Raw genomic sequence first — 9,668 nt, 5'->3', positions numbered from 1 at the left:
TGCCTTACTGTAGTATAAAAAGTTTGCCTTAGTATAGTATGATGAAAGTTTGCCTTAGTATAGTATGATTAATTTTGCCTTAGTATACTATGATAAAATACTTGCCTTACTGTAGTATCACATTTTTGCCTTAGTATAGTATGATGAAAGTTTGCCTTAGTATACTATGGTAAAATACTTGCCTTACTGTAGTATCACATTTTTCCTTAGTACAGTATGATGAAAGTTTGCCTTAGTATAGTGATTAATTTTGCCTTAGTATAGTGATTAATTTTGCCTTAGTATAGTGATTAATTTTGCCTTAGTATACTGTGGTAAAATACTTGCCTTACTGTAGTATCACATTTTGCCTTATTACAGTATGATGAATTTTGCCTTAGTATAGTATGATGAATTTTGCCTTAGTACAGTATGATGAAAGTTTGCCTCATTGTATGAATTTAGGGAGTCAGAATTCAAGATTTCATTTGGGTTCTTGATCTTTATTTAGCTAAAATGGAAATGCAACATTTTATATCACGTAGACAATTCAAGAAAGACAATTTAAATATTTGTTAGTATACAAGTATTGACTATTTGCAGTGTTACAAATGTACATTTTTGCATTATTTCATTACAAGGCACATGGTTTGTGACTTACAGTCCAATGTAAAAAGTACTTAGAGACTAGTATTTGTCTAGTTGAACAGCTGACACTTGTTTATAACTTAAAAAGTTTGTGCCTTAATTGAAACGTACATGTTATAATGGATAGTGGTAAATGTAAATATGCCTTCACTGCTTGGCTGTAGTTCTTAACATATTTAAATATTCAACATACATGGAATTGTTACACTATTAGCAAAGCTCCTGTGAAGTGATCTCCAGACCTTCCATATTTTTAAGACAAACATTAACAAGGTCTGTTTTAAATGTACATGCCTTTGTGGAAGAGGTGTGTCACAACACCATGGCCAGGATTTGCTGCATATCATCAGAAATTTCCCATCCAAAATTGTAGATGCATAGGAGGATAATGAACGGTCATTCACTTCACAAGAGCTTTGCTAGTAGCATCACTACTTCAAGATGCAAAAAATTCACTCCAAAGTTCATTTGAGGCTTAAAAGGAGCTTCAGCTTTCCCACTGTGCTAAATTGAGTTAGTATGTTTCGAAATTTCAGGTGTTTCCAAGGATATTAGTTCCTGCTGAGTTGTAGCTGAGGGATACATTATAACTGGGAACAAAGGAGAGAAATTTGTTTTAGAAAGACTGTAGCTTGAACTGTAACTAAAGATGGCAGCTTGAGTTAGCTTAGAGGGAAGCTTCATTTAAGCCTCAGACAAACTTACAAGTGAATGCTGGATATTTGACTCCCCTTTTTTTTTTTTCTGGGTGAAATACTTCAGGTATAAGATTTTAGTTAAGAGCAGGTCCTTGAACCTTGTGGAACCTTCCTTAGTTAATATTTTACATCATTCGTGACATCATACTTTGCCTTACTCTATTATGACAAAATTTCTAAAATACAAAGAGAAATTGGCCTGTAGGCTGCACAAGGTTCAAGGACAAAGGTCTGGCAATTTCTGTATTAATAGTATTTTCAACAGTCTGTATTCAGTTGTTGTCTGTCATAGACCTTTGTTGTTGATCAAAACCACATCAGTGAAACTCATTAAGAAGCGTGAGCTGAATATTTGTTGTTAAATGTTCCTGCACAGGCTCTGGATGAACTTAAGTTTTTACAGCGTCTAAACAAAGCAGAGCTGTACTTTAGAGTTTTTTAGGCTCAGGTTTTTTTTGTTTTTTTTTACCCGATACTTAAGGCACATGTTTCATAATAATGAAACATGTCACTAGTGCAGCAGTGAGTTTCCCTGATGTTGAACAACAGAGGCCTATAACACAGATGAACAAGGTTGGAGACCAGCAGACATCAATTTTGAGTAGAGTCTCTGTATAGGGACTGTTGAAAACACTATTGATATAGAAAATAACTGACCATCACATTTAAAGGGGGTGTATCATGTCTAACAACATCTTCCTCTGGTACACAGGCCGCTGACTGTCATTGGTGCCTCTCTCCTCAGATGGTCTCCACCTTGACCCAGTTGAAGCACCCACAGAAGCAGAATAGAGTCCAATGTTGCTTTGGTCCAGCAAGAGTTGATGTACACCTCTTGTCCTACTGCAGGGGGATTGGCTCCAACCCCTGTGACCCTCTACAGCAGGGGTCTCTAACTCCAGGCCCAGAGGTTCACTGTCCTGCTTGTGTTCCAACTATCCCTGACCTACCCGCTGCTGCTTACCTGGGTCAGGTTTGTTTAGCCAATCAGAGGCTGGAAGATACCAATTTACTTTCTTTCCACACTCATCTGATATGGTACCTTCCAGCTTCTGATTGCCTGAACAAACCTGACCCAGGTAAGCAGCAGTGGGTAGGGCAGGGATAGTTGGAACACAAGCAGGACAGTGGCCAGCCCTGATCCAGTAGAGCAGAGGGGTGGGGGTGAACTCTGGTCCTCATGGGGCTGAAACAGATAAAGGAAGTTCAGAAATTAAAAACTGCACTCTTTGCCAAAGAAAAATGTACACACCTGAACTGTCACTACTTTGAATTATTATACATGACTAAGTGTGAATGTGTAAACCTGTTGCTCATTAAATAAGCATTTGTTCCTATTCCACTTATTTTTGAGTCAATCTGCTGTTACAATCTACACAATCAACAGCAGGAATTCTTGTACAATAATTGGGCCATTTTATAATGTGCCTCAACTAGGAATGAAACAGCAGATATAACAAGATTTTACCTTTTTTTCTGGTCCACTGTTGTGATGCAGAGCCCAGTTTTACCAACGATCACACTGCAAAAACATAAGAGACAGAAAATCTTTGTGAGGCCAACTGAAACACATCAGGGACATTATACACAGCCGGCATGAGCCACTGTGATTACAGATACGCTGATAAATATTCCTAAATGCCAAACTGTGATGTCAGGAGTAAATCAAGACAGACATCACTTTAGGTCCCTGTAGGTTTGTAACCTGTGCAGGGTCAGGATCAGCCAAACAGGTCATTGCTCATTAGACAATTAGAATCTTATCTGCTTCTCTTCCTTCAAAAACATATCAATCACAAGACTATTATCCATGCAAACAGATAGCGTAGCTGTTAGATCTCCCTCGACCTCAAAGTATTTCTTTCAACAAAAACAACAGGTGTAAGATGAAAAGTGTGAGTAAGAACTGAAGTGTTACCTTTTAACCTCCATCAGCGAGGTGCTGTGGCATTCCTGTGGCAACTTGCTTTGCTCTTCCTCTTGATGACAGACTCCTTCCTGATCCCGACCTGGACGTTTTTAAACCTGTTAGATGCTCCCACCTAAAGGGGACAGCAAGAGTAAACTGCAGGTGAACCGTCGCTCTAAATGTTTTGGTCCATATGTACCAAACATACAACTGCACAGGCTTAACAGATCTGGCTCATGTTCCCACAACATCAGCGACTGAATGTAAGATGAGAGGAAAATACTCAGCTACAATCAGGACTGAACTCATGTGGAAAACATTCCTTATCAATTCTCCAACATACAGCACCAAACTGCTACCGTCTGGCTGCCTGGGCCACTGTCATTTTTTTGAGAAAACTACATCCCAAAAATTAAAAAGCTGCAATTTCCCTTTGATTGGGCTTATCATAGAGCACAAATCTCAGAATGTTCTGGTCCAGTCATTAAGTCTGATCCGAGTTGCAGGGGTATTACAGCCAAATGTATAAAAAGGTTATGAAAGTTATCAAGAGAACAGCGACGTCATGAGTATGTGGCTGCATTTAGTGAATAAAAGATCGGGCAATTTAGATAAATGCAAAAAAACACCCACAGCAATAAGAACAACCTCTACCTCAGGTCTGCTCCTTTTCTAAGCAGGGATGTCAACACATCTGAGAAATAAGGAGACGGATGGAAAAAGGCTGAATAACCAGAAGCACTTCAGGCATCTGCCCTCAATGCAGATCCAGTTTGATTTTTAACTCTTTAAAACTTGATTGCATTATCTAAGCCGTGACAAAAATAAGTCACCGTTTCAGCCGAGAGCAACGAAACGTCAGTGAGAAACCCGAGTGAAGATTTGCTGAAAGGCTTTCTGTGCTTCTGGCACAGACGAGCCGATACAGAGCAGATTATGCTTTATTAGCTGCTCATGGAAACTTAATTGTGAGATCAAAGTTAACAGTGCTCCATCGATGCACGGCAGAGCAGATTTCATTAGGCTGAGACATATCAGTGCAATAACACTGTTCACAACTCCGACTATCTTAATGTTTTGGGGCAAATTAGAGCAGGAAACTCAGACATAATTGGCAACGTATTGATAAGTTTCTATACTTATAGAAATACACAACAAGGAAGAGATGATTTGATGACAGATCCAGTTAAACTTGGGTTGATGGTGACATTCAGCAGTTGCTCTGGCCAAATCTCACAAGAATATACTAGATGGATGAGCGATTTCTGAAAAAACTAAGGTGTGAACAGTGTTACATCAGGAGATGATGACGCCTGAGAAAGGTGAGCTCACTTGACAGGTATCGTGGGTGTGGGGACCTCAAAGGAGCCACCGTGACCAGGAAGAGACCAGGAGGAGACGAGACAATTGAGCTAAAGGGAAAAAAATATGGTCATATTCCAGATAAACAGGGAGGCTGAAATATAACATCTTAAATAACGTGCTGCAATGCAACATGGGACAATGGCTACAAATCATTAAAACAACTTTTGTCTTTCTCAGTGTTTCTTACCTGGGTGGGGCCCCAGCTTCACCGTACCAGGTGACGTCACGGTCCTTGTTGTCCCTTTTTTCATAAGGGTCTTTTTGAACCGCTCTTAGTCTGGCCCGTCACCTAGGACCTGTTTGCCTTGGGAGACCCTACTAGGGGCATATAGCCCCCGACAACATAGCTCCTAGAATCATTCGGACACTCAAACCCCTCCACCACGGTAAGGTGGCGGTTCACAGAGGGGATCTCTTCCAGATGCCTCCTGGACTCCTCCCTAGGGAGGTGTTCTGGGCATGTCCCTCCAGGAGGAGGCCCTGGCGATGACCCAGGACACACTGGAGGGACTATGTCGCTCGGCTGGCCTGGGACGCCTTGGTGTCCCCCTGGAAGAGCTGGAGGAAGTGACGAGGGAGAAGGAAGTCTGGGCATCCCTGCTTAGGCTACTGGCCCCTGGCCCCGCAACCAGGCCCTGGATAAACAGAAGAAAATGGATGGATGGGGAACAGGTTTTCTTCAGCTCAGTTCACCTCATTCACAAATAACCTCAGTTCCAGACTCGTATTACATAAATTGATACTTTAACTTAACAGGCAGGAACAAATATTATTCAAACACTGTTGGAGCTAACCCGCTGACTGCCACACTGACCCTGCATGACCCCAGGTCTCACATGGCTGACTCATTTTTTATGTCCTCTGCCAGTGAGAACGTCCTTTCTCTCAGCCTCAAACATCACGCACATGAATATCAGTTTACCCAAAACCATAAGTAACATTCACCTACACAGCTCAGTCCATGTGGCAGCCCGCTGACCCTTTAAAACACACATCTTCACTGAAGAGCAGGGGATGTGGATGTTCTGGCTGTTCAGGAGCCGACCCTGTAACCCCCATGAAGCTGGGGGCTCCCAAGTCTAAGTGTTGTCAATAGAGTGTTGTTCTGAGGTGCAAAGAGAGGAAGTCTGATGGCCTCTTACCTTCACCGAGCCAGGAATCTCCCCTTAATCGCTCTTCTTTGTTGGTGCTTCCTCTGCGGTTTGTCAACATTCAGGTGCAGTCAGACTGGGTTCATCAAGACTGGAGCTAAAAGAGTCCACACAAATGACACCATTAACATGTATGTTGGGCTAATTGTTTCGTTGGTCGATGTCTTACAGCAGGAAACAGCAGTTTTAAGGTGCCAGAGCATCCATGTGAAAATGAGTCTAAATCTGCTGATTTCTAAAACACAAGAAAACAAAATGAGCTTCTTATTTAAAAGCCTGTTAAAGCTACTGTTGTAAAATAAATGTGAGTTGTTTCATTGATGAATAATGGAAGGCAATACTAAGAGTCTAGTTCTAGTCCATGTGTCAGACCACAGTCATATTTCAGCATCAGGCCTATAAAGGATTAAAACTACTCAGGATAATTTTTTATGAAGCTGTGCTGAGGTGAAGAAACCATCACATCAACAGTGACTACAGGAGGCCAATATCAACAACTCCTGTCTACCTGACCTTTGACCTGCACCTGCGTGACTTCATCCCACACACATCAGAAGCAGCAGCAGGTGATTCTATTGTATACGTGCAACGAGTGAGCAACAATGAGGCTAAATGAAGGAGCCGCACGTTGAATCAAAGAGCATAAAACAGGAGGTGTAGACTGAAGAAATAATAGTGTCGTGTCATTCGGCGGTTTGCAGAGAAAGATGAAATGGGCTTTTAGTAGTTGGGGAAACCGAGGGAATCAAACACTTCCTGGCTTTAAAGTGGAAACAGCGGAGACTTCCTCCCTCATATGCAGGTAGAGGAGGCACCATCAGGGAGGAACAAAGACGCAGAGTCTAAACATGAGCTTCTGCATCGTCACCACCTCTGTCCTGGAGGACACAGAGACAGCTTGTGTGTGTGTGCGTGTGTGTGTCTGCACCGGGTGTGTGCATGAGCTCGTCGGCCTCTCTTGGGGTGGTAACACACACCATAGTGGGTGGGTGGTTGAGTGGGGGGGTGCTCAGCTGTGATTTCAGTGGCGCTCATTCCACAACCGGTCACAGGGTTAAGTGCCGCAGTCATACACACACATGAACACTGGAGCCATTGAGTCCAATGTACAGAGTAGACGCCACAGGGTTGGGTGGGGGGAGTCCACACACACACACTGCTGTACACATTCATGGTCAATGGGAGCTGAAAGGGGAGTGTGACCACACAGGCAGCAGGAGCTTTATGACTAACATCCTTCAGTTTTATGTAATCCTGAGCTATTGAAGACTCCGTAGGAACCTCCACAATGAGCAGCACAAACACACAGCCCCGTGTACCTCACACTAACAGCTTCACCTGGGACAACAAAACCAAAACAACCTGCACAGTCAGACACTGCTTAAAGAGTAAAAGTAGTTTTTAAAACGAGGCCTCTGAACGGTGCAGATGAGGCAGGTTTTATTCCAGATGTTACAGACTGAACATCCCTGTAGAACTATCCCACTAGACAAACAAGACGCAGTGAGCAGGTCCAGTCTAACTCTATAACAACTCAATGCCAGTGCAAATATTCATCTTTAGCTTGGAAAGTGTTAATCCATACAAAGTTTAGTCTAAGTTGCAACTATACACAACACAAATATTGATTATTTAGTTTTGTTCAGTATTAAAGTGTTAGAATTATATTTTGAGGCTCTACAAACTTAGACAGTGGGACAGCGGCTCCATACAGATCTTATGCTGGAAGCTAGTGTGGTGCTGTAGCTTGGCGGAGCTGCAGAGCATCTGTCTTTGTGTCTTTGTGTCTGGGGTAAACCCCTGCTGCTGCCGAGCTTTTGTCTCTTCCTGATCGGCTCTAATGCTGCAGCACTAATTGTTTAACACAGAAACACGTCTTTTTTCCCTTTAATGTTTTTGTTGTTATTGTCGTCGATGCATTTATTACAAAACCTTTGTGGATTTTGAACACACGCCTCCCTCATCCCTTCCCCTCCCCTTCATCATCTTCCTCCCTTTGCTCTCTCTCTCTTTCCCTTGCTCCAAAACTGCCCGCCCTAAAAAAGAGAAGGAAAAAATGTGAACATCAGCAGAAAAAGAGATGTCTGGCAAGTTGCATCATTTTCTGAAACAAACAGTGTGAAACCGTGTTAGCCAGCCTATTAGCATATATACATAAAGACCGTGTGGTGCGTGCCCGTCTGCAAAATAAAAAGAAAACACAAAAAGGGGAACGTTACTCTCCGCTACCCGTGACAGAGGTTTCTCAAAGAGATAGCGCTCTGGGTAAACATGTGATCAACACAGAGCCAATCAGCTCAAACAAAGGGGATAAGCAATGGAGCTGGGTGAATTTTATCATGTGTGTGTGCACTGTAATGTAGGTGTGCATCTGTACTATAATGTGCCATGTTGTTCATAGTAAAAGTGCAAGAAGAAAAGGGAGCAAGAGGGAGCCAGGCGCCACTCTTATCATTTGCATCATAATGGTAAACTGATATGAATAGTGCTGCGTCGATGCTAAGCTTTTAAGGTGCATGGAAATCGCTTACCTTTAAGAAATGTGTCGCTACATTCATGTTTATGTGTGCACATTGTTTCATCATTTTTCCTCACGACACAGAAAAAGGTACTGAGTTATCGTAGGAGTGATTTAGACACTGCTGCTGAAGATGCAGCCGCCTTGTGAAATAGGTAACATGAATACGAGGAGCCAGAAATTTGGCCGATGCTTATTCCAGGTTTGTTACTTCAAGTTTGAACTAAACTCTATGAACTTTCAGCAGCGGGGAGAAAAACACGATGCACAGAGGCCGAGAGACATGCTGAGATACTGGAAACTGGTCAGTGAAGGGTGAGATTAAGTCCCAAAGCTGATCACATGTTTACACTGGGCCCAGATCTCCACTTTCATCTTCTGACACTTCCTACAGCTCACTTCACAAATTTATTACAACTTGGAGTTCACTTTTATATGTTTGTCCAGTGGTTCTAACTGCTATCATAACTGAGAACATACCAACATCACTAAAAATGACTAGTTTAACCCAACGAGGCCTCACCCAGGTGAGAGTTTTACTTTTAAAGGTCCATCATTTCAGTTTTGTGCTTACGATGAGCCATAATAGCATCAGTGCTTTGGGCTAAATGCTAACATCAACGTGAACATTGTTTACTATGGTCATCATGTTAGTTTAGCTTAACATTTGTGAGCTAAGGCTGATGGGAGTGTGAGTTTTGCAGGTATCTGGTATTTGACCTGCTGATGGATTAAGGAGGTGGAGAATTACAAAGAAATGTTTGCACTAAACTTCACAACAATCGATCTAAATGATATTTTCTCATATACTGGACCAAAGTGCTGGACTTACCAACAGGAGAACTGTCATCGAGCTGCACCACGTGTGAGGACCAGGAGCTAATTAGTCTCCGGGACTCTCAAGCAGCTTATTGGAGCCAGGACAATTAAAGGTTTTTCCTTCTCTTCTTTTCTTTATGTCTTAGTGATTGGATTTAATCTGTTTGCCTGGACTTGGAAAACATTCTGTGTTACAGATATGAAGTTTATAATCTATTCTCGTCATTCAAAAGACATGAAAACATTAGAGGACACATTCAAAGACAGAGCGCTCATCGACGGGATCCCCACCCCATCTTTCTTCCCTACAGCACCCACCTCTGCCTCCTCCCTCCATCATCTCCCCAGGAGGCTACAGAGGCCCTGGAAATCCCTGATAAGACCTTCTCACAGAGAGAAAGGGGTGGTGGTAGGATGGGTGTTGGTTATGGAGGGAGGAGGGGGGCACCTTCAGGGTCACCACAATGGCACGCTCCTGATAGCGCTATCTGCTTATGCTAATCACCAGCTAAGTGTTTCGGGACGAGAGGGAGCGACGGGGCGCTGTCCTTAAACATGCGCCTCCTACTTAACCTGCACCG

The 9,668-nt window shown here is 42.7% G+C and overlaps 1 long non-coding RNA gene across 1 annotated transcript; it reads right to left on the bottom strand.

The window, feature by feature from the left end:
• Window positions 1-2,312: 2,312 nt before the first annotated feature.
• On the bottom strand, window positions 2,313-4,988 carry LOC113141814 (uncharacterized). Its single transcript, XR_003296820.1, has 5 exons — window positions 4,787-4,988; window positions 4,567-4,646; window positions 3,244-3,367; window positions 2,794-2,847; window positions 2,313-2,511 (listed from the first exon to the last, which is right to left on the bottom strand). It is a non-coding gene; the product is annotated as an uncharacterized LOC113141814 (long non-coding RNA).
• Between the last annotated feature and the right edge of the window lie 4,680 nt (window positions 4,989-9,668).

The sequence above is a fragment of the Mastacembelus armatus genome, chromosome 23 (genome assembly GCF_900324485.2).
Source record: "Mastacembelus armatus chromosome 23, fMasArm1.2, whole genome shotgun sequence".
In the NCBI taxonomy this organism is placed as follows: Eukaryota; Metazoa; Chordata; class Actinopteri; order Synbranchiformes; family Mastacembelidae; genus Mastacembelus; species Mastacembelus armatus.
Note: the sequence above shows the minus strand (reverse complement) of the source record. Positions and strands in the feature narration are given on the sequence as shown.